General features: G+C 41.8%; 1 long non-coding RNA gene across 3 annotated transcripts; it reads left to right on the top strand.

Annotated features, from left to right (window-relative positions):
• The first annotated feature begins 369 nt into the window (after window positions 1-369).
• On the top strand, window positions 370-12,176 carry LOC143988301 (uncharacterized). Of its 3 annotated transcripts, XR_013276817.1 has the most exons (5): window positions 370-1,458; window positions 2,770-2,881; window positions 5,528-5,606; window positions 6,221-6,386; window positions 11,364-12,176. It is a non-coding gene; the product is annotated as an uncharacterized LOC143988301 (long non-coding RNA). The 3 variants fall into 3 exon arrangements; XR_013276816.1 differs by having other exon boundaries at window positions 385-2,881; XR_013276818.1 differs by lacking the exon at window positions 6,221-6,386 and having other exon boundaries at window positions 394-2,881.
• Window positions 12,177-22,215: the final 10,039 nt, after the last annotated feature.

Raw genomic sequence — 22,215 nt, 5'->3', positions numbered from 1 at the left:
CATTAAAATTCAAAAGCCGCGCCTCCTTCTCCGCCTCCGCCTGTGATAGGCGGAACACTGAATTTCCCAGCAGTCAGTGTTCCGCCTATCACGGACATCCGTTCATTCTCATACTACGGACGAGTATGAGAGGATGTCCGTGATAGGCGGAACACAGGCTGCTGGGAAATTGAGTGTTCCGCCTATCACAGGCGGAGGACGGAGGCGCGGCTTTTGAATTGTAGAATGGCCGCCGAGAAGAGCGGCGATCCATCGGCACGACACGGGACGGAGGAGGCACGGGACGGAGGAGGCACGGGACGGAGGAGGCACGGGACAGAGGAGGCACGGGACAGAGGAGGCACGGGACAGAGGAGGCACGGGACAGAGGAGGCTCGGGACGGAGGCTTGGGACACAGGTAGGCTGGACACACACACAAGGCTGCACGGACACACACACACACACACACACACACACACACACAGGGATGGATGGATGGATGGATGGATGGATACACACACACACACACACACACACAGGGATGGATGGATGGATACACACACACACACACACACAGGGATGGATGGATGGATGAATACACACACACACACACACACAGGGATGGATGGATGGATGGATACACACACAGGGATGGATGGACGGACACACACACAGGGATGGATGGATGGATGGATGGATGGACACACACACAGGGATGGATGGACGGACACACACACAGGGATGGACGGACACACAGGGATGGACAGCCATGTCTCACCCTCGGCTTATACACGAGTCAATAAGTTTTCCAGTTTTTTGGGGGTAAATTGGGGGCCTCGGCTTATATTCGGGTCGGCCTATACTCGAGTATATACGGTAATTTCCTTCAGTAGCTTTTCTTTTGACTTAGTATAATGCTTGTGTAAATTATGTGTTACACAAGTCCAAATTACTACTGCTGTAATAAATATGGTGAGTATTGCTTGGTACAAGATCAGATGAGTGTGACTGGATGGCCTGAAGCATTTTGTGGTCAAGAGGTGTTGGTATTTGGTGAGCACCATACGGGCTTGATGTTGGGAACTAAGTTATGTTATAGGGATGTGAGTTATTTTGTCCCATGTTTTTCCCCATATGTATAGGAGCAGTGTTTTTAAATAATTATTCTATATGCCATTTGTATGTGTGTGTTTGTTCCTTGCACTCCAGTTTATACTCACATCTGAAAGATATTTGCGAGTTAAACAGAACCTTTAGTGAAATAAGACCCACCTCCCAGCCCAACCACCTGCCTGAAAACCATAACAGGTAACACAATCTATGAAGTCCCTACTACCCTAATAACCTTTGTATCTGCAGGTGACCAGAACAGCTGCTTCCACATCTTCGTTGAAGGAGAGTATCAGAGCCACCAACTGGCTTATCCTTTCAATAGCTTTTGTTGACTTTTTATGTTTAACATGAACACAAACCATCAGGTAAATGGCTAAATTCACACTTGCAATGCATAGATTACAGAATAATTCCATACAGCATAATCTTTTGGTTTGCATGCATTTTTCACACTGCAGAACCAAAGCGGTAAGATTTCTAAATAAGCAATTAATCTTCCTTTATCACCTCTTTATTTTATAGCCTCACAACTAACCATGTATAATGAAAAAACAAATCCGTTGGCGGGTAGAGGAGTAAACATACACTATATCAAGGATATGCAATTAGCGGACCTCCAGCTGTTGCAGAACTACAAGTCTCATGAGGCATAGCAAGACTCTGACAGCCACAAGCATGACACCCAGAGGCAGAGGCATGATGGGACTTGTAGTTTTGCAACAGCTGGAGGTCCGTTAATTGCATATCCCTGCACTATATTGTCAAAAGTATTGGGACATCTGACTTTACACACACATGAACTTTAATGGCATCCCAGTCTTAGTCCGTGGGGTAAAATATTGCGTTGGCCTACCCTTTGCAGCCATAACAGCTTCAACTCTTCTGGGAAGGCTGTCCACAAGGTTTAGGAGTGTGTCTATGGAAATGTTTGACCTTCCTTCCAGAAGCACATTTGTGAGGTCAGGCACCGATGTGGACAAGAAGGAAGCAACACTAACATTTGTAGTAATACACAATGCAAGGTGAGCTGCTTTGATAGGATACTCAAATGTTTTCAGTCCATCATAAAAGATTATGTATGTTAGTAAAGCTGTAATAGCTACAATAAACGGCACAATATGTTTCTATAAGCAGTACATTGACTGGCAAAAATAAATATTTCTTCATTCTTGTAGTGTTTCAAAGGAAGAAAAGGGATGCTCATATTTAACAATGGCGGCATTTGAAGAAGAAAACAGAATTAACATAAGCAACATATTAAATTGGCAAACACCCTTAGTTATTGTTAATTGGCTAATACAATTATGCATGACATATGCAATAAAATAAAATAAAAAAGCAGTGAAAAATATGGAAAAAATTGTAAAAGATGATGTGGAGAAAAATGTAATCTTTACTTGTCTCAAATCTCATAAGAAGATGATCTAGCATTATGCAGAAGTGCGTTCTCTTTGAAACTGGGATCTTTCTCTTGCTCAAAAAAAGATGTCTTAGTTATTACACTTGTTTTTTTAAAAGGTCAGGGAGCTTCAACATACTGTAAGTGGATTTTGCATTTTTATGTAAGGTTGCCTTAAAAGTGGAACTTCAAAAGTAGAACTTATTTTTGCTTTGGATAGAGTAAGAAATACTTAGAGCACCTGTGATTTTTGATTGTTTTGTCTGTCCTTGTTTAGGAGACAAAAGATGTATCCATTCTGCACTCAAACCTCTCGCTTCCAACCTTTCGAGATGTACAGCTAGCAATGCCGTAACTAGACTCGGCACGAAGAAATGCCAGCATTCCATGTAAGATATAGCGCTTTTAGGGCTCATTCACACTATGAAGTTGAATTGCTAAAACTGGAGAGTGCAAAATCTGGTGCAGCTCTACATTGAAATCGGCTTCCATTTTTTTCATCAACGCTTCATTGAATAAGCTAAAACTAGAAACTGATTAGCTACCATGCACAACTGCACCAGATTTTGCACTCTTAGTAAACCAACCCCTATATTCCTTGACCTGAGTTGAGTAGCATAGACCAATGCAGGCTCAACTCATGAACACTAAAGCCCCATACACACTATCAGTTTTTCTGCTGAGTTTTTCCTTCAGGTTTACCAAAACCATGTAGTGCAAGGGCCTGCCTGATTGCATACAAATGGAAACTCCTAAGGTTTGACCTAATCTTATATGGTTTTGGTAAATCTGAAGGAAAAAGTCAGCAGAAAAACTGATAGTGTGTATAGGGCTTTAGAAAACATTTGTTTAGACCATGATGCTACATTGAGGTGTGGTTCGATGCCCTGTATAAAACCATAATGTGAAGCGCAAGTCACAGCACCATCTGTCACTGCAGCGCGTCACAACATACAGCAATACCTTGCCTTGTCTTTTTTTTTATAGTTAAAGGCTAAGTTCACATTTTAGAAATAAAATAATAAATGCACATTTTTTGCAGGTATAAACATGTGCATCTATTATTTTTATTTAGGACCCTGTAAAGCATTGCACCAGTGATCAGCGGATCGTTGGTGCCATTCAGGTCTCCTCCAGATCTTTCAGAGTATCTGACTGTGTGCCCATACATCCCGCACGGGCAAGTAGATACAATCTAACAGGAAGAATCAATGGACTACCACAGAACTGTGGTAGTTCATTGAGATTTACAAGCCGACAGCCACAAAGGATGTCAGGGCTAGTAGTTTATTCACACAAAGAGCTGTCTGAGGCTGGGTTCACACTTATGCAAATTGGATGCGGGTTTTCCCGCATTCAATTGGCATGACAGGAGAGTGTCCATTGAGAGCCGGTTCACACCTCCCGGGCAGCCGCAAAAAGTGCACTGCAGAATTGTCCTGTGTGTCTTTTGGATCCGTTTCAGGTCTGAATTCAGGAAAAAAGTCAGACCTAATTTGGACCTGAAACCATGAATGGGGACGCACCGGACCCCTTGCATTGAGCCACTGACAGGCCATGTGGGCCGAGCCCCGCATGGCCACCCTGATTTCAAAAAGTGGCAGCTAATATGGGGAACTCCTCCCCATACTGCTGTCATGGGGGGGAGGGGATCGCACAGTGGCTGCATTATTGGGAACATGTTTCATGTTCCACACTAAAAGTTGGAGCATGTAACATGTTCCCAAAGGTAAATTTATCCTGTAAAAAAAAAAAACAATGTGATGCTTTTTAACAATGCATTTTTTGGCCCGTGATTCCCTCTACATAATGTACAACAGTGTGTACCTGTTTTAGCATGTGGGCTGGTGTAATTGAGCCCACACACTATTACTGTAAACAGTAATCGCCATCTCACGTTTTGAGGGCACACAGATCCTGTTTTTTCTGCCTCGTTTTACTTTCAGTCTAAAGTCTAATGCCGCGTACACGTGATCGGACTATCTGGCGGACAGAGTCCGCCGGACAATTCAATCATGTGTGGGCTCCAGTGGACTTAGAAATAAGACTTGCTTCAAAATTGCCTGCCAGACTCGGCTTTTAGCGGACAATCCGTTCGTCTGTGTGCTAGTCCGGCAGACTAAAACCGAAGCTAGAGCATCACGTTCAAATCCACCGGACTTATGGAGTGATTGTGTGTGGCCAAGTCCGTTTGCTTGAAAGTCCGATCGTGTGTACGTGGAATTGCAGTTGCCCCCCAGAACAAGAAGCAAGACAAAAAGACATTGCATTGACAACTGTCAAATATGAGATTTTCTGTTATGTTGGGGAGATTTGTTTCCATTTCTTACTTTGTGTCTTGCGTAAGAAGCAAATAGGAATATCATCAACGATGACGCAGACGCCAATAAAAATTGACTGAGTTGAGATTCTTCCTTTTATTCTAATAAAATTATAGAAAAATGCTGGAACTAGAGTCCCATTTTAATTAAGATTGCATAATATGTTTAATTTCAACCTTTGCTCTATATTCTGTATGTACAAGTGTAGCCATCGCACGTGATAACTCTTTCTTTTAGGTATTAACACATAATTAGGTTCATTATAGGTAATCTGAGCAGATTGCAGGAAACACAGCATAGAATTGCACTACACACATCTATAATGTTATCATGTAAATCCTTCCCATTTAAATATTTTCACCACCACTGACATGTGCAATATAAAAGAGATCAGATCTTCATTTCCTCAGCTGCTGATTTTTTTTTTCTCAAACAGATGTATAATATTATGAAGGTACTCTGCCTGAGGCTTGGCATTTGAAGTATTCTGCCAGCACATAAGCCTTTCTTATTGATAACATGTGACAGCTTATGCAATTTGGTTTAGCATATGCTTTATATACCGGCAAGACATTGAGACATAAAAGGCTTATGTGCGGTGCAGTGCAAGGTCAGAGTACAGTGTGTGTGCAGGATAGATTTTGTTTCTGTTGCCCAGTCCAACATCTCTGAGCAATCCCTGGTTTTAAATGTTTTATATTTTAAATATTTCAGCATCCCTTATCAAAAGTTTTCTCTGAACATGGTTTTGTGCTACCGAAGAATTACCCCAGGATACATTCGATTATTGCAGGTATGTGTTTTACAAAGAAGTTTGATTTTATTTGTTCCCGGCAGTGAAATAAAAATCATTTATTATGCAAAGGTAAAGCTGTTGGTTCAGTGCCCTCTGAGATTGTTGAAAATGTGATTTGCAGCACAGAACATCATTCTACTAAGGTAGCATTGCTGTTATGATGCTATCTTTAACTTTGCTACCTGCTTATGAATGCAACTTGGAAATTACATTTACACTAGGGGGGAACTGAAGTTCCTGTCACTCGTGTAGAAGTGACATCTGCAGGAGAAAGAGACATTTTCTACTATGTGCATTGCATTTTAATTGTGCTTTTGGGTAACTTCTCATACATATCTTATAATTTTTAACATTTCGTTTCAGTAAAAAACGTTAAATTGTCTTTTTTTTTTTTTTTTTCAACTAATGGTACAAATTCACTCACGTAATCTCTTAACAAATGACATGTTTGTACTAACCGATCATATACACCATGTATGGTACCAATAGCAACAAGAAGGTTAGAATCTTTTCACAGTTTGTTTGATTAGGAAAATGCACATTTATGATTTTCCGTTTTGTATTCATGTACTATTTATTCAAGACTGATTGTCAGTTTGCTATTCTTTTAGGTCCTCAAAAATACAGGCAATCTTATCCAATTTAAATCTTGTTTAATATTAACACAGTAGACTGCAGTCACACATTATTCCACAGGCTGGCAGAATAATAACATGACTTCATTTGGAACAAGGATAAAATGAGATTTGTAGAAATTAGAAAGACTTTTACGTTAATGTAAGTAGGCTTGACATTTTTGCATGGCATATTTTATTATAGACAAAATGTTTCATTGTTAATTTTGTGAATGATCAATTTATTTTGGAAAATGAAATTTCAGGCCAGTCTGTCTGAAACAAATGCATTAGGATAACCTTTTCTTTTATACTTATATGACAAGTAAACCTTTTAGCGCACTATTCTAGGTCTGCTCCTGCCTAAACTCCTGTAGCAAAACTGCAGTATAATTATAGTGCAGTCTAGTAAATGTACTTTAGATGTTATTTCCATGCCTCCATTTCTGATGCCCAGAATGATACTCTTCTATATGCCAGGGAACAGCACCATAAATTATTATGGTGGTCTTGCATACATTTACTAAGCTGAGGATGCAAATACCCCTAACATTGTTGGCAATTCATGACATGTAGGTTGCAGAACATCATTTTGAGTGTTGCAGCCTGAGACTGGGTTTTGAGAATTACCTCAAGGCATGTTTACTTGGCTGCATAGGGGTTTATGAGCAGAATAGCCTCTCCGAGTATGGGTGAGCATGTGACTTTGCCTCTAGCAAGTGACCGTGCTAGGTGCTTTGTGGCATGTAGCCAGGGTAGGAATTCATCTCTCTGTGTAAGCTCAACTCCCTGTGTAAGCTCAACTCCTTGTGTAAGCTCTCACAAGTCTTCACGGGGAAAGACAGGTTTACGTTAATTCATGAGATCGTCTGATTTTTTTGTTTTTTGTTTCCCTAGGCAAGGTAAACTTGTGGTATATACCATCTTTCTGTTCCAACTATTTAAAGCAGTAGCTGACTGGAAGGAGGTTTTTGTTAGTGCTTTTATTAATTCAGGCGTAGACTGTCCAGAATTAAAGATCCTTCAGTCCATCCGTCTTCTCTTTTTCTCTTTTGTTCATGAAAATCTGACCTCCTTCAGAAAATGCTAGAACCCTGGCTATCTTGCTATTTTAGTGGCTGCAATACCTTCTGACCTTTAATCCGAGTCAAGAAGGCAAAACTCTTCAGTGGAATTAGCAGCTCAAAAAAAAAAAAAAAAAAAATCTCTCCATTAGATCAGCATGATAAACTGGTAACTTGCATATTCAGAAGGTCAACAGTGGCATCCTCCATACTTCTCTCATTACCAGTTTCATTTAAATAGAGAAGAATTTCCTATACTATATCATTTGAGCTCTTCACCTATTTTTTTGACCTTCTTAGTACACATTCCATTGGCTACTTTTATGATTGGATTTGATAGACCTGTATATTTTTTAACTTGTGTAACTGACACTCAGGCATTCATTTATTATTCATTTTAATTTTAGTAAAGAGCTCAAATTGTATCAAGCTATCAAATCTGGTTAAACAGAGGTAGACCCTCACACTAAATATCTGTAATTTTTCCTTGGTTAAACTAATAGAAGCACGGTTCTACACCCCACTACATTTTTTTTTATCAATGATGTTAATTAAAAATTTTCAAAGGCACGAAAGAAATACAATTATTAATAGCATGGTAGCGACATCCTGATTCCACTCCACTACATTTTTACCATTCAATAAATGAGAACCACTTTTGTTAAACAGCAGGGATCATGAGGATGTGGCATTGTGATTGTAGACCTTTTCTGCCAACACTTCACAAAACATTATCTAAAGACGCATTTTTTTTTCTTTACTGCAGCCATGAGTTGCAGGAAAGAAAATCACTCAATTCCCCCATCAACACATTCAGTAAAATCTGACAGGCTGGCTGTACTCAAGTACATTCAGACTGCCCATACATGGTTCAACAAGGACCGGCCGAGATTCAGACCATCTTTGGCCAGTTTAACCATGACCTAGATTGTAATTCAGGTACACCTTGGTGCATGCATAGCAGTTTTCACTCTGTCTGTAATATCAAGATGCTTATATGTATGAGATCTGCTTGATGTCAATGTTTGAACATGTTCTGTTCATTGTGCTTGAGCTGTGGAAAATAGTGTGAAAAGCAGCCGGAATTATAGGAATGTGCCCTTCACTAGGATGCTGCATGGTGGGACCCCTTAATAAATGGTGGAGAACCATTTTTTTTTCTTTATTACAAATCAAAGAGGGGCCCATTTTTATAATCGCTACACATTTAAACAATAGAACAGTAATATATACACATAATTATATACAGTATCTCACAAAAGTGAGTATACCCCTGGCATTTTTTTAAATATTTTATTTTTTCATGTGGCAACGCTGAAGAAATTATACTTTGCTACAATGTAGAGTAGTGAGTGTACAGCTTGTATAGCAGTGTAAATTTGCTGTCCCCTCAAAAAAACTCAACACACAGCAATTAATGTCTAAACCGCTGGCAACAAAAGTAAGTACACCCCTAAGTGAAAATGTCCAAATTGGGCCCAAAGTGTCAATATTTTGTATGGCCACCATTATTTTCCAGCACTGCCTTAACCCTTTTGGGCATGGACTTCACCAGAGCTTCACAGGTTGCTACTGGATTACTCTTCCACTCCTCCGTGATGACATCATGGAGCTGGTGGATGCTTGCGCTCCTCCATCTTCCATTTGAGGATGCCCCACAGATGCTCAATAGGGTTTAGGTCTGGAGACATGCTTGGCCAGTCCATCACCTTTACCCTCAACTTCTTTAGCAAGGCAGTGGTCGTCTTGGAAAAGTGTTTGGGGTCATTTATTATGTTGGAATACTGCCCTGGGCCCAGGCTCTGAAGGGAGGGGAACAGGCTCTGCTTCAGTATGTCACAGTACATGTTGGCATTCATGGTTCCCTCAATGAACTGTAGCTCCCCAGTGCAGGCAGCACTCATGCAGCCCCAGACCATGACACTCCCACCACCATGCTTGACTGTAGGCAAGACACACTCATCTTTGTACTCCTCACCAATTTGATGCAGTGTCTGAGCACTGACAGGCTGACCCTCCACCCCTTCAACCTCTGCAGCAATGCTGGCAACACTCATACATCTATTTCCCAAAGACAACCTCCAGGAATGACGCTGAGCACATGCACCCAACTTCTTTGGTCGACCATGGCAAGGCCTGTTCTGAGTGGAACTTGCCCTGTTAAACCACTGTATGGTTTTGGCCACCATGCTGCAGCTCAGTTTCAGGGTCTTGGCAATCTTCTTATAGCCTAGGCCATCTTCATTTAGAGCAACAATTCTTTTTTCAGATCCTCAGAGTTCTTTGCCATGAGGTGCCATGTTGAACTTTCAGTGACCAGTATGAGAGAGTGGGAGTGATAACACCAAATTTAACACACCTGCTCCCTATTCACACCTGAAACCTTGTAACAATAACCAGTCACATGACACCGGGGAGGGAAAATGGCTAATTGGGTCCAATTTGGAGATTTTCACTTAGGGGTGTACTCACTTTTGTTGCCAGCAGTTTAGACATTAATGGCTGTGTGTTCAGTTATTTTGAGGGGACAGCAAATTTACACTGTTATACAAGTTGTACACTCACTACTTTACATTGTAGTAAAGTGTAATTTCTTCAGTGTTGTCACATTAAAAGATATAATAAAATATTTACCAAGATGTGAAGGGTGTACTCACTTTTGTGAGCTACCGTGTGTGTAATATAAATATATAAATATATAATCAATGATTAACATTAAATACATAACATATTAATACATAAGTGGGCATTTATTTTATGTATTCTATACCTGTTGGATCACGTACTACTAAGAAGCTGACAGGTCCCATTAACTCAGTGTGGTCACCTGCTAAGAGGATCTGATTTAATCAATGGTAGCCCTGGCCGCAATCATACTGGAGATTTTATTATGACTCTTTTGCCACTACCTTCTCCATAACAGCATTGTAATTCAAGAACTACTATTTTTGATTTAGTTTCCATCAGACATTATCCCTTTTATAGGCTTAGTTCTGACTTGCAGTATTTGGTTCTGACATATTTTAAGTCTTATGTTACAGTATGTGATTATATAATGGTTAAATCAACTTGTGCAAAAACGACAATGAAAATAACCCTGTCTTGGCCCTGCCTCCACTCCCTCCTCACTGGTTGTGATTGACAGCAGCAGGAGCCAATGTCTTCACTGCGGTCTCTGAGCCAATGAGAAGTGACTGAGCTGCTGCTCTCCAGTACATTGCTGGCTCGGAATTGGGCTTGGGAGAGGCTGGGGGAGCTGCCCTCAGGTTTTTTTACCTTAATACAAAGAATGCAATAGGCTAAAAAAAAACTTTAGCCCAACCTGCCATCCCAGAGCATATCAGTGTTGTGAATATTGTGAATGAAGCCTGGGGTAGAGGAAGTAAGTGGCTGAAGAGAAGAGCTGCATAAGCCGATGCTTCCTGTGTACAGCTGGCTCCTGTCACTGGTAGACTGATGCCGCTTTCAGAAAGTGCACCACACCTATAATAGAAATCTAGGGCAATGTGCAGCTAACCCAGGAAAGCCACTGGTGCACTACGCTGCACCCATGGTGCGGCTAAAGCATCAGTGTGAAAGCAGCCTTAGGCCCCTTTCACACGATCAGTCTGACCCTATCGGACCCTCCATTCACCTTTATGGAGTGACAGATGTAAACGAACTTGTGTCCATTTACAACTGCCTGCCTCCAATCTACAAAAAAAAACAAAAAAACAAAAAACAGTAGGGGATGCATCCCTTTCTATCTGGATTAGATTGGAGAGCCCATAGAGTAAAGTGGGATGTGTCTGTGTCCGCTGTGCATATGCAGAGTGGACACAGACATGTCATCCGCCTGCTCCACTCATTTTGTTCTGGGACCGGTTACCAAGTCTATTTTCATATACACATTCATTCGAAAATCTACTAGTGCATGGGCAGCTTTAGTATACAGCCCCTACTATACTTTCTTTTAAATAAATCCATATATCTTCTGCAAATGTCCGGTTATCCATAAAACGTCTCTATACTTATATTATACATAGTTTTAAGTGCTAATGTGCATTGCAGACTAATTTTTTGTTCTTTTTCTCTAGATCCAGATGGCTGGGAAAATAATTATAAATGGAACGGATGCACTAATAGAGCGAGCAGCTTTTTTATTAGGTGTGTCTGGAATCTGGATCTCCAGCTACAGTACACGACAGATGATTAAATAACAAGTTATGGACAGACACTTTGGATTTCTAAGACCAATCATTTTTTACAGGGACAAATGTAAAAAACAGATATTTTTTTTGCCTGTCATTAAGTGACATTAATAAAATATCAGCAATAATTGCAACTTGTTAAATTTTTCTAGGATCTAATATCCTTTTTTTTGTTTTTTTTACCTACACATAAGCCTATAATAACGCTTACGTGTAGGTAAAATGAATATCTCCTAAACCTGTATGGTTTAGGAGATATTCACTTTGCATGCAGCCGCTGACGTCAGCGGCACATTTGCTGTGAAAACCCGGCTGAAGGTTCAGCAGATGCCACTGAACCTTGCCAGGAAGAAGACTCCCGTGTTGCATGCGCAGGAGTGAAGTAATCACGGCTCCGGGCGCTCACAGCGCTGGAGCCGCAAACCCAGAAGAAACACAGAGGGAACATGTCAGCTCTCTTAGCGTGGACCAGGATCAGATCCCGAGGACTCATTCTAAGGTGAGTATTTCATAATGAGCGGTGCATACTATGTCATTATGCCTTTTCCTTACAGTTTTTTTTTTGTACATTTCAGTGTGGGTATACAACCACTTTAATGTGATGCCCATTCTCACACCATAGATGTTCTGTATATGTATCCATTCTTATGTAGAAATAATAAAGATTACTTGTAAAATAAAACGTGGATTGCAAAAGCACCTGTTAACCCACTTGATAAGTTTATTATATCAGCTTAATATATACTATTTCAGCCTAGAGCACTGGGCACATTACAACACCTTATTTCATGTGCAAAAAGTGTGTGAGGTCCAGACCTGCTTAATAAAATTTTTGTATTGTATATTTATGAAAAAGTTTACATTATCCTCATATTTTTTACTGTAGATTGGTACAATTTAGTTGGGTTCTGTTTTTGAGGTTAGAAAACACACACACACACACACACACACACACACACACACACACACACACATCAGAAGTTCAGTACAATTTGTTGGGAAGTGCTTTTTTAAGCAGTATGTAGATTTCAAGTTATGGTACACTAAAGCCTCGTTCACACTAGAAGTTTTTTTTTCAACCCAGCAGGGCTAAACAAAAAAAGTACAGGTCAGGAGGAGCTGCTGTACTAACCGGCGTTGGTAAAGAAATCTCCCCTGCCCTGCTATTGTGTTCTGACTGAGGGAAAGCTCCCTGCCGGAACACTCCGTTCAGTGCTCTCAGCCACTGGATGATCCGGTTCCAGTCGGCAGACCTTTTTCCATCATGTGCCTTCAACAGAAGTCGGCCGATTGACTCCGATACACACAGGCCAAGTGTTGGTTGGTTTCTATTAAACTAGCCGATGCCAGTGTCATGTCAAATAGTGTCCCCCGTCAGATAGTGTCCGCTGTGCACTGCGATGTGCAGTACACAGGACAAGCAAATTCCGAAAATATCCAAAGATGAACGGCGCCTGCGCCGTGAGTCCAGGTTCAAGCCCCACCATCCAAGTGGACATAGAGCTAGAATAAAAAGAGCCGAGCGAAGCGAGGCCGTGCCCGAAGCGTGGCGAGCGAATCGAGCCCACAAGGGGCCCTCTAATATGTGCAGACCTATGTCCACTTGGATGGTGGGCCTTGCACCTGGACTCATGGCGCAGGCGCCGTTCATCTTCGGAGATTTTCCGAATCTCCTTGTGCTCCGTACTGCGCAAGCGCTGTGCCTGATGGGGCTGCACTGATAATCAGGATGATCAATGTCCTGATTACCAGTGTAAACACTATACTGACAGTTTTGCCGGTTAACAGCTCTCCTTTCCTCCCACAAACACAGTGTGGGAGAAAGGGACTGCCGATAACTGACAAGACCGTTTTAGATGTAATCATCTAATCACATGGCTGTGATTGGCCCTTTAGCGTGATCGGTGATATTTGTGAGGACCCAGTAGTCACAGAGCGTGCTGCATGTGTGCTGCAGGGGGCACACGGGAGACAGGGTCCTGGGAGGATGTCCATGGACGCCCTCCCAGAACTGAAAGCCCGGGGCTCGGATGGAAGGGGGGCCCATCATGGCTTCTTGCACCAGGGCCCTGAAGGTTCTATTTAAATCTCTGGTATAGAGTCTACAAACTATGATATATTCAGTTTAACTCCCCTGATTTTCTGACTGCCTATATTATTTCTTGAGGCCTTAAAATGCCAGTTTCTTTTTTATTTTAATTTAAAGCTATACTTTTTTGGAGCATTAAGTAAATAAAATTAGATTTTTTTTTTTCACAATGGTGTTCTTTTAACAAATTATTTCTCACACATGGCATAGCCCTCTTGAGTATAGGGATACCACATATGTGAGACTTTTTTGCTGCCTAGATGTTTAGAGAGGCCCAAGATCTCAGGAGCACCTTCAGGCTTTCAAGAGGCATAAATAATGCATTTGATTTCCGGACTGCCCATCACAAATCTTGAGGCTATGAAGTGCCAGGACAGGAGAAATGACCACATCCTAAAGGATACGTTCACCTTTATAAACATGTTACACCCATATTTAGGGCATAACATGTTCAACATCTGCTTGCTCTTTCCCCAATTTCCCCTCCCAGTGACATTGAGCTGGGGATCTTCTCCCCACACCCCCTGTGGCAATTCAAAAAGAGTGTGGCCATGCACAGGCACATCGTTCATGTACATATCCCTGTGAATCAATGATCAACAAATATCAACATTGCTCTCAATGAACTACCAGCGCTGCAGATGAGCGCTCAAGGTAGTTCATTGAACTACTGATCAACATGATCAACATGTTTTTCTGTTACCTAGTTTGTGTTTTAGCATACAAGTAAGCAGATATAGTGAGTGTTTACAGGACAGGTAGATGTGTCATCTCTGCTTTCTTTCACCACTCTGCATATCACATGTATCAGACGAGAAGAGGGTACATCGATGAAGGAGATGAGCAGGAGAGTACAGCGTGGGGGGGGGGCAGATGTGCAGTGAGGTATAGTGGTGGAAGAGATGAGGGGGTTCAGCAGTAGGACAGAAGACCAAGGGGCTACAGTTATGGGGCAGATGAGCAGGGGGGTTCAGTGTTGGTGCAGATGAGAAAGGGGTTCAGCGGTGGGACAGAAGAGCCGGTGAGGGGAAATCGGTGGGGCAGATCTGAAAGGAGGTGCATTGGTGGGACAGATGAGCAGGGAGTTACAGTGGTTGGGCAGAAGAGAATGGGGGTACATAGGTGGGGCAGATGTACAAGGGGTACAGTGACAGGGCAGAGGAGAAAGGAGGTACATTGGTGGGATAGATGAGCAGGGAGCTACAGCGGTGGGGCAGAGGAGCAGGGGGGTACAGAGGTGGGGCAGAAGTGTAGAGGGGTGGAGAGGATAAAGAAGGTACAATGAGCAGGAGGTTACAGTGGTGGAGCAGAAGAGCAGGGGGAACAGAGGTGGGACAGATGTGCTGGAGGTACAGTGATGGGGCAGATAAGAAAGGGAGTTACAGTAATGGGACAGATGAGCAGTTAAGTTCAGTGTTAGGACAGATAAGAAGATGGTTCAGTGGTGAGACAGAAGAGCATGAGGTAATGGCAGTGAAGCAGATGCGCAAGGAGGTACAGTGGTGGGGCAGATGATAAAGCAAGAACATTGGTGGGGCAGATGAGCAGGGGGGTTTCACTGGTGGGATAGAAGAGCAGGGTGGTACAGTGGGGGGGCAGATGTGCAGGGGGTTACAGTGGTGGGTCATATGAGCAGGGGGTACAGTGGTGGTGTATCTGTGCAGGGTAGTACAGTGATGGGGAGATGAGCAGTGGGTTACAGTGGTAGAGCAGATAAGGGGGTTACAGTTGCGGGGCAGATGTGCAGGGGGTTATAGTGGTGGGGCAGATATGCAGGGGGTTACAGTGGTGGGGCAGATGTGCAGGGGGGTACAGTGGTGGGGCAGATGTGCAGGGGGTGCAGTCGTGGGACAGATGAACAGCGGGGTACAGTGGTGAAACTGATTTGCAGGGGGGACAATGATCTGAAGTTTGAAGGTGCATGAATTGGGGCTCATCTGAGGTGCGGAGTTGCAGGAATTGGGGCTGATTTAAAGCGTGAGAGTGCAGGATGTTAATTTCTCACTACTCAAGTAGTTTACAGCATTTACTTTATAAAAAATCCTTTTTGTGATTGAGAGTGTGAAGTTGACACTTTTTTGTTATAAAATCGGCAGGCCCAATTTCTTTGAAAACATTTTTTGGCACACTGTTTGCCTACCCCTGCCTTAGCCATTGAAGAGAGGTATCATACAGCGCATCTCATTCATACAGTTAGGGTACATTGTTTCTAAATATATAATGTTTAAGCCTGAGATAATAGATTGACTTTAATAGTACACGTGGGTAATATACCATAAGGTAGATTTTTGCTTAGCCAACATTTATACACTAAATAATAGGGTACGCAGCTATTAGCTGAAACTAGGCTGTCAACAAGAGGATCCAGGAAATTTCCAAAGAGCCATTAGTTTCATTACATTCTGTAGACACCTTATCACTTTACAGATGATCAAAGTGAGAAATCACAGTTGAAAACTACACTTTCAATGTGATAAATGTAATTCCCATGACATCACAAATGTGACCTCATCAGAGATTTCCCCATGCCTTGGAAAATCTATGGAGTTATAGGACAAGAGTAACACAAAACCACAAAGCTTTATTAGACATCATGATAAATTAACATTTCCTGAGTTAACCTGAAATACAAGACTGCTTTTGGCTTATAGTATGTCTCAGCAAATTAAAAAGGAAAAATGATATATTAAAAAAAAAAAAAGCATTTCAAATTCATTTTTAAAGACCATTATTTTTGGATGGTACAAATTTGGAATAATAGCATGTTACTGTTTACATTTAAGGCCTTCTGTATTTACCGTAAAAGCGAAAATCTAATTTGTTTAACAAACACAGTGCTGAAATGTAGTGGGGTTTTTTTCAACTCCCCACTCTGTGCTCTCTAAGATTAATATTATATTATAATATATTAATCATACTTTTTTCTTTCCCCAGCTGATGCATTAAAAAAAAAAAACGAGTGCATAAGAGAACAATAAATTATAACGTATGCAACGCCTTTTCAAATCAGAAGCAACGTATCAGTGAAAACTCCAACATAAATCAGTATGGCCTAAAGAAAAAATAAATAAATACACCACCTAGTGTCATTGCGTATTGCACATAAAGAAATATACTAGACCGCATATATAATCAATTTAATTCAATTAAATGCCCACAGTTTCCCAGAAATACATTACCCATAGATCTTTTTCATAAAAAAAAAACCTTCTATGTCATAGAATCCCCCCTCAGTCCCCTTATACTTGAGCCCATTCTTGATCCAGCCCTGTGCATGATGGCAACGGCTCTCTCCCTCCTCACAGGACAGATTGATAGCAGTAGGATCCATTGGTTCTTACTGCTGCCAATCAAAGTTGGGGGCGGGGTTGAGTTGATCTGTCTGCGTCCACTTTCTATGGTGGCACATGAGAAGAGGAGGAGCCAGGAGTGCCTGCAGGGGACCCCAGAAGAGGAGGATCAGGGCTGCTCTGTGCAAAACCATTGCACAGAGCAGGTAAAAGTGACATGGATAAGATTCTGCTCAAAAACGACCCAGTGCTTCAGATGTAGATATTGCTGTGTATGACTAAGCCCCAGTAGACGAGTCAGGACATGTCAGGGCCGTGGCCAGAGCAGCACTGGCTCATATATGTCCACACTTCTGAAATAGTACCTTATGCATTCTCCTACTTTCTGAATACCAGTACGGACACCTGTTTTCTTCCAGCTTTGAGTGGTGTTCTAAGTCTACAAGTATGACATGTTTGTTATTTTTTTTTTTTTTTTTTTTAAATGAAGCTTTACTATCACTTTAAAGTGCTCATAGAAAGATTCTTTTATTTATTTTTATTTTTTTCCATAAAAAGTTTTATTGTGAACAAAGTTTTCATACAAAGCATGAGATATATAACAGGTGTTTGAACAAGCAAAACAGTTGTATACGTATATACCCTCACTCTCGGGGTGTTAGCTTCACAAAGGTTTTATTCATCAGGCTCAAGTCCTAAATCGTTTTCTAGAGTCTATCACCAGGTAACATAAATTATACATTCCGGATGCAGATCCTGTGTGGGGTCGAAGAAAGGTGGGACAATGGATGTCAATGGATATTCCCGTCTGTTTGTACCTAGTCGGGGATGGGAGTGTTGCGACTGAGAGGAAAGGTAGGGTTATGTATCGGGGTATGCCCTCTATCTTGTAAGGTTTGGGGAGTGAGGGGAGGGGCTGTCACCTGGGCTAATTAAGTCATAAGTATGGGCGGGTAGGTCGTAGTCTAAGTAGGGGAGTGAAGGTGAGAGGGGAAAGATTGGGGGGGGGTATGGGAAGGGGGCAAAGAAGGGGTGGAGGGAGTTCCTGGGCGTCGCTCCCTCGGGCCCCACCGAATCTAGGGGATGAAAAGGGGCTCATGAACGCGTCCCTATCTAGAGGGAATCCATCTTGGGGAGTATCTCTGTAAAAGGATGGGCTAATGTGTGAGCTGTATTAGCAGGGTAATCCTTTAGGTCGGATTGCTTTTGCTATCACGGTCAGCTCTGGGAGGGTCTGGGCTGTTTAGGCTCATGATGGATAAATATCTCTCTGTAGTACAGAATTGGGTCCAGCTAGTCCAGATGCGTGAAAATTTCTCTGGGGAGTCTCGAGCAATATGGATTAGTTCTTCCACCTTGGCTGTTTTTTTCACACGTAAAAGCCATTCAGAGATAGTTGGGGCCTGGGGTGATCCCCAGTGGGCAGGAATGCATAGTTTGGCAGCATTAATCATATGTAGCCCCAGGGATTTCTTATAAGAGTGGGCCGTAATGGCAGAATGGTGAAGGAGGAGCTGAGCTGGAGTATAGTCCATATGGCACGCGGTCACTTAAGACGTGATGTCATGTACCTGTGTCCAAAAGGTTTGTAACCGGGGGCATGACCACCACAAATGTAGGAGGGAGCCTTTTTCGTTCGAGCATCTCCAACATTTGTCTGAGGTCTCTGGGTTAAATTTATTTAATAGCTCTGGAGTGCGGTACCATTGTGATAGGGTTTTGTAGTTGTTTTCTTGTACTGTGACATTGAGTGAGCCCTTGTGCGCTAACGTGAAGATGCGTTCCCAATGTTCCTCAGTTAGGTCAGTTTGTAGTTCCTTTTCCCATGCCTGGCATGCCTTTCCGTCTCTGAGGGAGATGGGTGAGAAGAGCATAGAGTGTATGTTGGAGATTATATGTTGTTGCGGTGTAGACTGCATACATAGGTTTTTCGAAAGGAGTCGTGTCTCGCGATACAGAGGACTTTTTGTTTAACGTTTTGAGGAAGTGGCGTATCTGGAAATAGGTCCAGTAGGGGAGAGGTTCGCTATCTGAATTTATTGGGAGTGAGTTGCGATCTAGAAAGTCATCCTTTTGGAAGAAATGGTGGGCTAGTATGTCTTTATGTGACCACTTGTCTTTCAGGAAGTGGTTAGACATCCCTGGTGGGAAGGCGGGATTATGTCGGATAGGTGTAAGGGGACCCGGATTCGAGGAGAGACGAAACTTCTGGCATACTTCTCTAAAACAAGCCAGGGTGGCTCCAATAAGGGGGTGGTTTTTAATGGATTTGGGAACGTGGCCGGGGGGGATCCACGGGGCGTTTTTAATTGGCAGATGTGAGAATGAATCTTCTATTTGCACCCAGTCTTTTATCTTCTCATGTATTGACCAGTCTAGAATTCTTCCCAAGTGGCAGGCTCGAGAGTAATTCTGAACGTCTGGGAGGCCTATCCCCCCTTTTGCTTTAGGGAAAGATTCTTATTATTGCTCTTCTCCCCTATAACTCTCAAAAAGGGAAACTTCACACCAGTGCTCTTCCATCTAAAATTGAAAACACTTTTTCATTAAAATGCTCAAATAAAACTTCTCATTAGTGCTCTTCTCCCATGTAAAGCCAACCATACATGGATCAAATTTGGTTGATCCGGGAAGGGCTGGCCGAAGATCGATCCATGTATGTGCAGAGTTTGTACAGAACTACCCTGTTGGATTTTCCCCACTTGATCAGCACTGCTTGCTATAGCCTGCAATGGTAATCAGAGATATGTCGCAGAAAGCTGTAGGGGATTGCCACGGTGATCTGACCGGAAGTGGGGGAGCGGGTATTTGACAAAACCAGGTACCCACTCTCCCCTCCTAAAAGATTGAGAGCAGGTTCTCAATTTTTCGGTCGTAAAAAGTTCCGATCGGAAATTCCGATCGTCTGTACCAATTCCGAAGCGCAAAATTCCTATGCATGATCAAAAACAATTCAACGCATGCTCAGAAGCATTGAAGTTAATTTTCTCGGCTCGTCGTAGTGTTGTATGTCACCGCGTTCTTGACGGTTGAAAGTTCAGAGAACTTTTGTGTGGCTGTGTGTATGCAAGACAGCTTGAGCGGAAAAACCATCAGCGCTTTTTCCGACCAAAATTCCGATCGTGTGTACACGGGATTACAGTATGTAAGAGACATTATGATCTTCAATGGATGTACAATAGAGGTCATTTTGCTGCTAATTTACATGACAATTCTCCCTCAATGTTTTTAACAAGTTCTGCATACACTAGGTCACTGACATTGAGTCCTAGTGAAAGAAACTGAGATCCAAATCGGAAAATGCCAAAATAAATTACAGGTTTGTAATTGCTGGAAATCACATAATAAAAGGTACATGTTGTTTAATCTCTTCAGTTCTCTTTCAGTTCTTATACCTTATGGACAAAACCTATGTATTCTGCAATAACTTTGTTTTTGCTTAAGATAACAAGGTAATACATCGTTTTTTTTTTTTTGTTTTTTTTTTTTTAATAAACTAGGTTATCTGTTGACAATATTTTCTTGCAAAAATTATGTTATTTTCTATCTAATCTACAGGCAAAAAGACATAAAAAAATGGACTTATAGTTATTTTTTTCTGTTCAATAGGTTTTATTGACATTTTAATTTTGATTAAACCTTCTGTTGTTGAATATTCTAGCACTTGTATTTTGTGTTTTTTTTTTGAGTGCAGCTGTTTACTGTATTTATCAATCACATTTGGGCACTAAGCGCAGTATATATCTTTCATTCTTACATTTATTAACGGTTTGACCAGGGGCGACCCATCCATTAAGTACGCCGCCCCGTCCATTGTCGCCTCCGCCTATTCATGTGTCTGGCCCCTTTCAGGATGCCCAGTGTTTTTTTGAAGCACTAATTAGAGCCAGAGGCTGTAATGGGCTTCAAAATAGTGTGTGCTCGGGGGGGCAGAGAATGCACTCACAGCCCATCCAGGTGTGTTACAACAGCAAATGAATATTCTCTATTGTAACACTGATCCTCCTCCCAGCCAATCAGGAAGCAGATTTTGACACCTGTCATATGATTAGCTGAAAGGACAGGCGATCCTATTGGATGCCTAGGAGGAAGGGAGGAACCCACCTAGATGGGGTAAGTGCCGGACCGACTTGCAAAGTGAAAATGCCCTTAAACACTGATCAGACAATTTTCCTTTACTAAATCAACCCCAAAGAATAGAGGCAGGTGTTTTACTACAGGAATCACTAATCACACAGTAGTGTAAGATTGGCCAACAGCGGGACATTGTTTTTTGTGCAAGGGTAGGCCCAAATTTACTAGAGAGAAAGAGTACAGACTGGGGTATTACTACAAAGATGTATATACTGCAGAGAATACAGCAGAGTAAATCTGGCCAGCAGGAGGACAGTTTTAATCCTGGATAATAAGTCTAACTAGTGCAAGCTAAACATTTATTTTATCTGTGAGGATACAGAAGTGGGATAAATGTTAATAATATATTGCAAGACGTTTAGATGTTTAGGGACACAGTGTTCTTGCACTTTCAAGTGATGCAGGGGCATGCGACAAACAAAAGGCAGCTTAAGGAATATATGGCCAGTAACCTGTGAATGTTTCACTTTAAGAACTTCAAATCTAAACAAAAAGTCCTATCAGCATCAGATTAAAAAAAACACAAAAGTATTGGAAACCCCAAAATACTACCCCTGAAACAGCCCCTTTTTATTGTGGGCCTTTCAGCAAAAAGCAAAATAAAAAAAAGGTTTGATATGGATAGGACAGCAGTTAAAAGTGACTGTTCTCCTCAAAGCAACCACAAAATAAATAAAATACATAAACACCCCAGTAATAGGAACCAAAAGGCAGAAAATGGGTTAATTCTCCAGATAGCTAGTAATCAATTTTCTAACTGACTCTAATGTCTTGCTATGTACTTTGCCAGCTTTACCTACAACAGCTTCCAATTTACTCACCTATTGACACTATTCCTGCTCTGTGCCCCCACCCTTTTATAGTGAGGGGGCTGGTTTATCCAAAAGCCCCCTTATTGGCACCTATAAGCCTGTTAGTCATAGTTTAAAAGGCCATACAGTGTATCATGGTTTTAAAAATATTGACATAAAATTGCCCAAACTGTGAATCTCGATCCTGCAGACGTTGCCTTGCAACTATAATAGCTGCAAACCCAAATATTATCCCTTCCCTTGAGTGTATAATGAAAAACTAATTTGCTTGCACTTTGCTAGCCTATAATGTTTATAAATGTATGAATGAAAACCTTCTGATGCTTGGTGTGATGGATGTAATGGCGGTCTCAGAAAGCAGGCCTCACAAGCATGAAGTCTGACTGGGAGCATACTAGTCATATGTCCCTAGT

This window comes from Lithobates pipiens, unplaced genomic scaffold (genome assembly GCF_037356315.1).
Source record: "Lithobates pipiens isolate NorthernLeopardFrog02 unplaced genomic scaffold, aLitPip1_a1.2 Scaffold_18, whole genome shotgun sequence".
NCBI classification, from domain to species: domain Eukaryota; kingdom Metazoa; phylum Chordata; class Amphibia; order Anura; family Ranidae; genus Lithobates; species Lithobates pipiens.
Note: the sequence above shows the minus strand (reverse complement) of the source record. Positions and strands in the feature narration are given on the sequence as shown.